The sequence below is a fragment of the Triticum urartu genome, unplaced genomic scaffold (genome assembly GCF_056163025.1).
Source record: "Triticum urartu cultivar PI428250 unplaced genomic scaffold, HENAU_Tu73 scaffold2, whole genome shotgun sequence".
Classification (NCBI taxonomy): domain Eukaryota; kingdom Viridiplantae; phylum Streptophyta; class Magnoliopsida; order Poales; family Poaceae; genus Triticum; species Triticum urartu.
The window spans coordinates 432,042-443,490 of record NW_028260368.1 but is presented as its reverse complement, the minus strand read 5'-3'; the positions used below and the strand labels follow the sequence as shown (position 1 = coordinate 443,490).

The 11,449-nt window shown below is 32.4% G+C and overlaps 1 non-coding gene across 1 annotated transcript; it reads left to right on the top strand.

Moving 5' to 3' along the window:
• Positions 1 to 1,213: 1,213 nt before the first annotated feature.
• On the top strand, positions 1,214 to 1,293 carry TRNAL-UAG (transfer RNA leucine (anticodon UAG)). The gene has a single exon. It is a non-coding gene; the product is annotated as a tRNA-Leu (tRNA).
• Positions 1,294 to 11,449: the final 10,156 nt, after the last annotated feature.

Here is an 11,449-nt window from a genome sequence, read left to right as displayed (position 1 = left end):
ACCATATATCTATATATGGAGTATACTTGATATATAAATAGATATAAATAGATTTAAATGAGAAACCCTTCTATATATTCTATATTATTAAAAAAAAAGTATAAAATATATAAAGAAAAAATGTTAAAAAATTCTTGTTGTCTTATCCGCATTAGACAAAATGAAGTAAAAAATAATTCAAAATTTAAGTATCTTTCAGTATCTAAGTATAAATACTAATAAAAAGAAGAAAGAAGGATTGATTTGCAGCAATAGATGTCTTTCACATACAACTAGAAAAAAGTAATTTCCTTTTTGAATGGCAGTTCCAAAAAAACGTACTTCAATGTCAAAAAAGCGTATTCGTAAAAATATTTGGAAGAAAAAGACTTATTTTTCCATAGTACAATCTTATTCTTTAGTAAAATCAAGATCATTTTCGAGCGGTAATGAGCATCCAAAACCAAAGGGTTTTTCTGGGCAACAAACAAATAATAAGATTTTGGAATAATATGAATTGACTTATCAAAAAAGAATTCCAATTATTTAATAATTTGGATTCTTCTTTGAATGTACTTTTATGTGTCGAATTACTCGGTACAATATTCTTAGAACAAAAAACCCCTCTTATCTTATATATACAAGAAAAAAAAAGTTTTGTTTGGTATACTGTGTGCTAAGTATTCTTTTCCTATCAATGAACTTTTCATAATTTTCCTAATAGAATCCTCATATTCTATTAGGAAAATTATGAAAAGTGGAGTATTCTTACAATAGGACTTACAACTTCCACCTATCTTCTCCAAAATCATAAGGTTAGTAAATCTTATTAATAAGAGCATAAAGACTTTCATTCTAGAAATTTTTAAAAAATCCAAAAAGCCTTTTCTATTTATCCATTTTATTTTAATTTCATCATTAAATAGAAACCCTTTTGGATTTTTTTCATTGTATTGAAAGAATTTTCAAAATGTAAAGGGGAAATTAATTAGAAAAAATTAGTTCTATAATTGCAAGTTAGAAAAAAGAAGTTCCAACTCTTTCAAGCAGTGTTTGTGTTTCTATTGGGCAAAGCAAGAGTTTATTGTAAAAAAAAAAAATGGAAACGATACTACCAAACGAAGTCTATTTTAATGAAAACTCTAATGTTCCTAAATTTTATGGACTTTCCCAATATCGACGATTCCCAAGATAATAGCTATTATTCTTTTAAGTTACCTATTATTTGAAGTTAGCCGCCATGGTGAAATTGGTAGACACGCTGCTCTTAGGAAGCAGTGCTCAAGCATCTCGGTTCGAATCCGAGTGGCGGCATTCTTGAAAAAGAATACAATAGATTAGAAATCAATTCGAAATTTACAATTTTGTAATGGGACCTTCCCCTTATGCTATTTGCAACTTTAGAACATATACTAACTCATATCTCTTTCTCAACGATTTCAATTGTGATTACGATTCATTTTATAACCTTATTAGTTCGTGAACTTGGAGGATTACGCGATTCGTCAGAAAAAGGAATGATAGTTACTTTTTTCTCTATAACAGGATTCTTAGTTTCTCGTTGGGCTTCCTCGGGACATTTTCCATTAAGTAATTTATATGAGTCATTGATCTTCCTTTCATGGGCCCTGTATATTCTTCATACCATTCCTAAAATACAGAACTCTAAAAATGATTTAAGCACAATAACTACGCCAAGTACTATTTTAACGCAAGGCTTTGCCACATCGGGTCTTTTAACTGAAATGCATCAATCCACGATACTAGTACCTGCTCTACAATCTCAGTGGTTAATGATGCATGTCAGTATGATGTTATTAAGCTATGCAACTCTTTTGTGCGGATCCTTATTATCTGCCGCTATTCTAATCATTAGATTTCGAAATAATTTCCATTTCTTTTCTAAAAAGAAAAAAAATGTTTTAAATAAAACATTTTTCTTTAGTGATATTAAATATTTTTATGCAAAAAGAAGTGCTTTAAAAAGAACCTCTGTCCCTTCATTTCCAAATTATTACAAATATCAATTAACGGAGCGTTTGGATTCTTGGAGTTATCGTGTCATTAGCCTAGGATTTACCCTTTTAACCGTAGGTATTCTTTGTGGAGCAGTATGGGCTAATGAGGCCTGGGGATCCTATTGGAATTGGGATCCTAAGGAAACTTGGGCATTTATTACTTGGACCATATTCGCAATTTATTTACATAGTAGAACAAATCCAAATTGGAAGGGTACGAATTCTGCACTTATAGCTTTGATAGGATTTCTTATAATTTGGATTTGTTATTTTGGTATAAATCTATTAGGAATAGGCTTACATAGTTATGGTTCGTTTACATTAACACCTAAATGATTACATAAAATAAAACCTTCATGAAATGAAGGTTTTTACTTTTATGTTTTATTTGAGAACCCCTTGAACGCCTTATCAAAGGGTTCTCAAAAATTCGAGATAGATCTAATTATACTTTTTTACTTATTTCTGCATTATATACTTTTTTACTTATTTCTGCATTAATAGAGCAGACGAGTAAAAAAAAGCAAACCTATTTAGGATAATAATTGGATAAGAGAGCCTCTACCCTGTCAACGGATAGGGAGAGAACAAAATCTGGATAAATACCAATTCCTATTACTGGTAAAAAGATACAGATTAAAATAAAGAGTTCTCGTGGTCCAGAATCCCAAAATTTGCGTTTGGAACATTAAATAGCTTGTATCCATAGAACATCTGGCGTAACATAGATAATAAATAAATAGGAGTTAATATCATTCCAATTGCCATTACAAAAGTAATTAGTGTTTTTGGCATTAACAGAAATTTTGGACTAGTAATTAGTCCAAAAAATACTACTAATTCTGCGACAAAACCACTCATTCCTGGTAAGGCAAGAGAAGCCATTGAAAAGCTACTAAACATGGTAAAAATTTTAGGCATTGGGATAGATATTCCCCCCAGTTCTTCGAGATAAACAAGACGCATTCTATCAGAAGCGGTTCCTGCCAAGAAAAAAAGTGTAGCACCAATAAATCCATGGGATAATATTTGTAAAATAGCTCCATTGAGTCCAATGTTGGTTATGGAACCAATTCCTATAATTATGAAACCCATGTGAGATACAGAGGAATAAGCTATTCTTTTTTTGAAATTTCGTTGACCAAGAGAAGTTGAAGCTGCATAGATTATTTGGATCGCTCCTATTATTACTAACCAGGGCGAAAATAGATAATGAGCATGAGGTAACAATTCCATGTTGATCCGAATCAATCCATATGCTCCCATCTTTAATAATATTCCCGCTAAAAGCATACATGTACTATAATGTGCTTCCCCATGGGTATCTGGTAACCACGTATGTAGGGGTATAATCGGCAATTTGACAGCATAAGCAATAAGGAAGCCAAAATATAAAAGTATTTCCAAGGTTGCAGGGTATGATTGATTAATTAATCTTTCCAAATCTAATCCTGGTTCGTTGGAACCATATAAGCCCATACCCAGAACTCCGATTAAGAAAAAAATGGAACCGCCTGCAGTATACAAAATAAACTTTGTAGCTGAATATAGACGCCTCTTCCCCCCCCACATGGATAAAAGTAAGTAAACAGGAATTAATTCTAACTCCCACATGATAAAAAAAAGTAAAAGGTCTCGCGAAGAAAATAATCCTATTTGACCACTATACATTGCGAGCATCAGGAAATAGAATAATCGCGAATTCCGTGTAATTGGCCAAGCTGCTAAAGTAGCTAAAGTAGTGATAAATCCTGTCAATAAAATAGATCCTAATGAAAGTCCATCGATTCCCAATCTCCAGTGGAAATCGAAGACATCTATCCATTTATAATCCTCCTTTAATTGGATTAAGGGATCCTCCAGTTGGAAATGATAACAGAACGCATAAGTCATTAGAAGGAATTCTAATAAACAAATAGATATAGTATACCACCTAACGACTTTGTTTCCCTTATGAGGTAAAAAGAAAATTAATGAACCTGCAAATATCGGCAAAACAACAAGTATTGTTAACCAAGGAAAATAACTCATGATAAAGTGATAAAGACAAGATACGTTTTGACCAGAAAAGCCCGTGCTCGATTATTTCGAGCACAGGCTTCTTCGGTAAAGAGGAATCAGACGATTCGAGTGAAGTTTTTTGTAACGTATCAATAAGATAGAGCCATGCTACGTGTTGTTTCAGGCCCTAAATAAACGCGGACACTTAAAAAATCTGTCGGGCAGGCAGATTCACATCTCTTACAACCCACACAATCTTCGGTTCTCGGCGCGGAAGCAATTTGCTTGGCTTTACATCCATCCCAGGGTATCATTTCTAATACATCTGTTGGACAAGCTCGTACACATTGAGTGCATCCTATACATGTATCGTAAATTTTTACGGAATGTGACATTGGATCTATAAATTTTTCTTTTCAACATAAAATTTTTCGATCTGGTAAAAATGAAATTAGTACTATAATGAGTCATATGTATTGTAGACACCAGACGAAGCAATGGTTTATCCAAACTTCAAAAAAAAAAATCTATTTTTTAATCTGTTTGTGAGAAAGCGTGAAGAGAGCCAAGAGACTTTAATTTTGGATTTCAACAATAAATAAGAAATAAGAAAGAATTTTACGAATTGTACAGACGAATTCGAATTAGCCAATAAATTGGCTATCGTCTTTTCAATATAAATTATTGCAATATTCAAATTGCAATATCAATGAATTACAAATACAAAAATTCATTTAAGTGAAAAAGAATACTATGCAATAATCTACTAAAAAAAATGGATATTCTCAAATAATACTAAGAAAATAGTATTGATTTCTATTTATTTTAATATGTGCGCCTTTGTTTAGAGGATTCTATGTCTAATTATTCAAAAGTCTAATTATTCAATAAATTAGATTGATTGATACGAGTGGATTTCCTATTACGATGGATGGAAGAAAGAATGGATAGTCCAATAGCGGCTTCAGCAGCTGCAAGGGCTATAACAAAAATTGCGAAAATATCTCCTTTTAATTGGCGACTATCAAATAGATCAGAAAATGTTACGAGATTTAGATTAATTGAATTCAGTATAAGTTCAAGACATATTAGAGCTCTAACCATGTTTCGGCTTGTGATCAATCCATAGATACCAATCGAAAATAAATAGACACTCAAAAAAAGTACATGCTCAAACATCATTAACTAACTCCTTATCAATCTCGATTCATTTCAATATGAGGGCAAGAATTGAACCGATTCAATTAATTACAATAGAACAATTACACAACAAAAGAAAAAAAAAAAAAAAAAAAAGGAGGTATTTGTTGGCAGTAGATGGATTTTACTAAATCAAAATTGTGATTCTTTAGTTATTTATTTTAGATTTGCAATTCTTATAATTTGTACTTTTTCTAAGTTTTCTTATTGCCGAGCCATAGTAATTGCACCTATTAAAGAAACTAGAAGAATTATGGAAATGAGTTCAAACGGAAGATAAAAATCGGTTGCTAAATGAATTCCAATTTGTTGAACATTATTTATGAGACCCTGTTCTACTATTTGGTTTGATCTTGTAGTCCAAAGAATTCCATACCACGACGTATCTGGGATAGTAGTCATTAGTGAAAAAACAATAGTTATACAAACGAGTGAAGTGAACCCATCTCCAATAGTCCAATAATTCTTATCTTTAGACCATTCTGAGCCATTTACGAACATTACAGCGAATATGATCAAGACATTTATGGCTCCCACATAAATAAGAAGTTGTGCGACAGCTACAAAGTAGGAATTTAATAAAAAATAGAATAAGGATATACAAACAAGAACTAATCCCAGCGAAAAGGCAGAATAAATGGGGTTGGTAAGTAATACTACTCCTAGACCCCCTAGTAGAAGAACAAATCCCCCAAATAGCATAAGAATCTCATGTATTGGTCCAGGTAAATCCATTATGGATAAAAAGAAATTAATAGTATAAAATTTTTCATGAACTGACTAAAACTAAAGGATTCAAGGAAGGAAAAAAGGATTAGGGTATTTTTTTGTGTATAAACTTATAGTTATAAATTATATTATATCACGAAAATCTAGTCTGATTTAAAATAAGAAATAATTTCCAATAAGCAGTAGTTTTTCGTTTTTCTTTATAGTTTAATTTTAAAGTTTAATAAAGAATTATTAGATTTTTATAACAGAAAGACAAAATCAAAGTTTAGTAATCAGTAATCGTTCTTGAATTCGAAGATTTTTCTTTGTTTATTTTACTTTCAGACGAATTCCTAATTGTTTGAATTGTGTAATCTCCCATTATGGAGATTGGTAACCGACTTAAAGCAATTTGATTGTAATTCAATTCATGACGATCATAGGTAGAAAGTTCATATTCTTCAGTCATTGATAAACAGCTTGTTGGACAGTACTCAACACAATTGCCACAAAATATACAAACTCCGAAATCAATACTATAATTAAGCAATTGTTTTCTTTTAATATCCTTTTCAAATCTCCAATCCACAACGGGTAAATCTATCGGACATACGCGAACACATACTTCACAAGCAATACATTTATCAAATTCAAAGTGGATTCGCCCTCGGAAACGCTCTGGTGTAATTGATTTTTCATAAGGGTAGTGAATCGTTATAGGTAAACGATTTGTGTGGGATAAGGTAGTTATGAAACTTTGACCTATGTACCTTGTAGCACGTATTGTTTGTTGACCATAACTCATGAACCCAGTTACCATAGGGAACATATTCATTCTAAATATCTATGAAAAAGATATGTTTCTTTCTCTTGTTTGAGAGAGCTTTTGTGTTGAAAATATTCTTACTATTATTGTATTATCTTATTTATAGTGAAACAAGTTGAGAAGAGGTTGTTAATAAGAGATTGCCCAGGGAAATAGGTAAAAGAAATTTCCATCCAAGATTTAATAACTGATCCATTCTCATCCTCGGTAAAGTCCATCTTATTGTGATAGAAATGAAGAGAAATAAATAAGCTTTAGTTAATGTAATAAATATACCCATTGTCATTTCCAAAATTCCAACTGCTTTATTCATTTGGAAAAAATCAAAAAAGGATATATAGGGAATAGATAAATTCCACCCGCCCAAGTAGAGAACTGTTACAAATAAAGAAGAAACTAATAAATTTAGGTAAGAAACAAGATAAAATAAACCATATTTGATACCGGAATATTCAGTTTGGTAACCTGCTACTAATTCTTCCTCCGCTTCTGGTAAATCAAAGGGTAATCTTTCACATTCTGCCAAAGAAGAAATTAAAAAAACCAGAAAACCTATAGGCTGACGCCAAATATTCCATCCAAAAAAACCGTATTTTGACTGTGCTTCAACTATATCAACTGTACTTGAACTGTTAGATAATCATAGTCGGTGATAACATCACAGTTCCCACCGCTATTTCAAAACCGTACATGAAACCTTAGCTTCATACGGCTTCTCTATGATCAGAAAAAGGAAAGGACTGTTTTGTTCCTAGCCCCGGGGGCGTAGATAGAATTAGATAAAATAAAATAGATTTGAAAGTCCTAAATTAGACCAAAGGAATTCCGTCTGCTAGAATAAGAAAAAGCGCTTCCGAATTGATCTCATCCTTTATAATATAATGAAAATTTTTCTTTGTTCAGTAATAACTTAATCTTGGAATAAAACACTTGTTACTTGTTATAGGAATTCAATTAATAAATGGAAAGAGTTGGGTATTAGTTCATGAGCAATTCTGCATGAATATGGATAGAGGAAGGAAATAATGAAAATTTTTTCTAGTGCACTCCATATCTTTTTTACTATTCTTCTTTCCCCAGGGAGGGGGTATTTAAAAAGAAAAAATGGATAAAGGGTTAATTCGTTCTTGATAGCCATTTCCTTAACAAGTGAATGGGAACATACTCTGGATCGGAATCCGAAGAAAGTACTACTTGATAATTTCTACAAATTGCAAGTCCTTATTATGATTCCTTTTATGGGCAAAAATCTCTAATGTTTTAGATTTTCCATTACTAATCCTTTATGTACTTTAGTGTTCCTAACCCTTCACTAACTTTTGGTGGATTCTTCTTATGGATTATTAAGTTATAGTAATAACTAGGAGTATTCTAGTAATGGAATTCCATATCGTGAATCCTTTATTCTTGGCCGCTTCAAGATATGATGACTAATTAAAAAATATCAACCTTGGGATAAAGAGTTTACACTGCTTATGTTTACTTCCACTTTTTTCTTGTACGTAGGAAATGAGATTTTTTCTTTTTACTACAAATTTATAAGCTGTTTTGTTTCACTCATATAGCTATCTAGTTTAACTTACCAACCCAAATACTAAATAAGAAAAGGAATATAAATAGTTAATGGATTTTATAGGAAAAAGATCTATTTTAACGAATCACACGTAGAGATATTGCTAGCACACAAAAAGTTAATGGTATTTCATAACTAATGGATTGAGCAGCAGCTCGTAGACCGCCTGAAAAAGAATATTTATTATTTGAGCTATATCCTGCCATAAGAAGACCAATAGGAGCTATACTTGAAATGGCAATCCATAAAAAAACACCAATACTAAGATCGGCTAAAACAAAATGATATCCCAAAGGGATAACTAAAAAACTTAATAAAACTGATATGACTGCTATAGAGGGTCCAATGCTAAATAAAGAAATATCTCCTCGGGATGGCAGAATATCTTCTTTAAAAAGTAGCTTAGTCCCATCTGCTATAGCTTGAAGCAGGCCCAGGGGGCCAGCATATTCAGGACCAATACGTTGTTGTATCGACGCAGATATTTCTCTTTCTAACCACACAATTACGAGTACCTCTATTGTTATTCCCAAAAGGAGGGTCAAAATGGGTAGAATCGATATCAGTCCATAGACTTCTTTTAATAATTCCAATTTCGAAAAAGAATTGATAGTTTCTACCTCTACCCTATCTATTATCATTTCAACGATCAACTTCCCCCATAATGATATCTATACTACCTAATATCGTCATGATATCAGCCAATTTCATTTTTTTAACTAGCTGAGGAAGAATTTGCAAATTAATAAACCCGGGTGGACGGATTTTCCATCTCCAGGGGAAAAGGCTATCATCTCCTACTAGATAAATCCCTAATTCACCTTTTGGGGCTTCTACTCTTACATAAAGCTCTTGTCTTGACAATTCAAAATTGGGCGAAGGTTTTTTACCAAGAAATTTATACTCAAAATCATTCCATTCAGAATTATTTTCTTTCTTAAAGCGTCGGACTTCTAAATTTTCATAAGGTCCTCCAGGAATTTTTTCTACAGCTTGTTGAATTATTTTGATGGATTCCCTCATTTCACCAATTCGTACTAAATAGCGAGCTAACGAATCCCCTTCTTTTTGCCATTGGACTTTCCAATCAAATTGGTTGTAAGACTCATAAGGATCTACTTTACGAAGATCCCATTGTATTCCAGAAGCTCGTAACATCGGTCCCGATAAGCCCCAATTTACTGCTTCTTCTCCGCTAATAAAACCTACTCCTTCAACTCGCTCTAAAAAAATTGGATTCTGTGTAATAAGTTGTTGATATTCAACAACTCCGCGTAAAAAATAATCACAGAAATCTAAACATTTATCGATCCATCCATAAGGTAGATCGGCGGCTACTCCTCCGATGCGAAAGTAATTGTGCATCATTCGCATACCTGTAGCAGCTTCAAATAGATCATATATTAATTCTCTCTCTCTAAAAATATAGAAAAAAGGAGTCTGTGCGCCGAGATCCGCCATAAAAGGTCCAAGCCATAGCAAGTGAGAAGCTATCCGGCTTAATTCTAACATAATTACCCTAATATAGCTGGCTCTTTGTGGTATTTGAATATTCTCCAAGAATTCTGGTGCATTTACTGTTATTGCTTCTGTAAACATAGTAGCTAAATAATCCCACCTTGTTACATAAGGTAAGTATTGTATAATAGTTCGGTTTTCCGCGATTTTTTCCATTCCTCTGTGTAAATACCCTAATATGGGTTCACAATCAATAACATCCTCACCATCGAGAGTAACGATCAGTCGAAGAACACCATGCATTGATGGGTGTTGAGGGCCCATATTGACTATCATGAGATCTTTTCTTGTAAGCGGTAGACTCATATCCTTTCTTCCTTAATTCATTATTCCATGAAAATGGATTATTCCATGAATTCCTCAAAGCGAGGCTCATCAAAATGAAAAATCTAAGACTACTATAAGACTACTAAAAAAATAATAAAACAAGAAAAAAATTTGAACGATTAAATTACTGCTCCCGAATATTCAACTGACCGATTAATTTCTTATAACGTACTCTATTTTTCTTTGCCAAATAAGCCAGCAAACGTCGACGTTTTCCCAAAAGTCTTCGTAGACCTCTTTCCGATGAAAAATCTTTTTTGTGTAATTCCAAATGTGAAGCAAGTCTCCGTATCTTATTGGTGAAACTGAATACTTGAAATTCAACAGAACCCCTGTTTTCTTCTTTTTCTTCTTTAACCATAAATCCAAAAATTTTTCTACCTCCTTTCTTTTTCATGTATTTTTCTGATCAGGAAAAATACAAAATTATGTCAGTTATTTTGAAGTTATTCTAATCTCGTACACACACAAATTTGCAATTATTCATCTACTACTGGAATTTGGATTTATTTTATCGATGCAAATTGGATTTGGATAGAAGGGTACATTCTTTCTAATATTTTAGATAGAAGAAATGTTTCTTCTATCTAAAATATTAGAAAGAATTTTGCTGATTTATTTATTGCTATATGCAATTTATGGAATTGATACACCATTTAATTGATATCATTTAGCAAAATGAAACACAGCATATGCATCCATCTTTTGGCTCGAGAATTTCACGGGATAGAGATATGGTATAAGAAATAGACTATTAAGTAACTCTAAATGAATTGTGGATACATCTGTATCCTTAACATACTGAAACGATTGTCATTATTCGTATCAAACCAATAGCGATTCATACAAGCTAAATCTTCTAATCAATGGTGGGCCAATAATGAATTTTTTTGCATATGTATTAAGACGCTTGGCCTGATTTCGAAATTGTCCAGAGTTTTATATGTTGTTTTCATTGCAAAATGATGGGTCTCCTTCCATAACTTTCCAATTACGAGTACGAGAATTGAAAGACATGAAAATTCTCAATTCTCTACGGCGTCTAGTAGATAGAAACAAGAAAATCAGAAGAATCTTTCTCTCTATTCACTATCATTCCGCGTCTTCGACTTCTATTAGTTTCTTTTCTTCTTTAATGCAATAGCTATAGTTTGATATAAGAATCCATTTCTCAAAGTAATGGAAACCATTCTCTTATAGGAAATGGTTCGAAAATCGCTATTCCACCTTTTAGGTATCGTGAAAAGTGATACCTGTGAAGATCGTGCATTTCAGTCAAATTCAGATCCGTTTTTC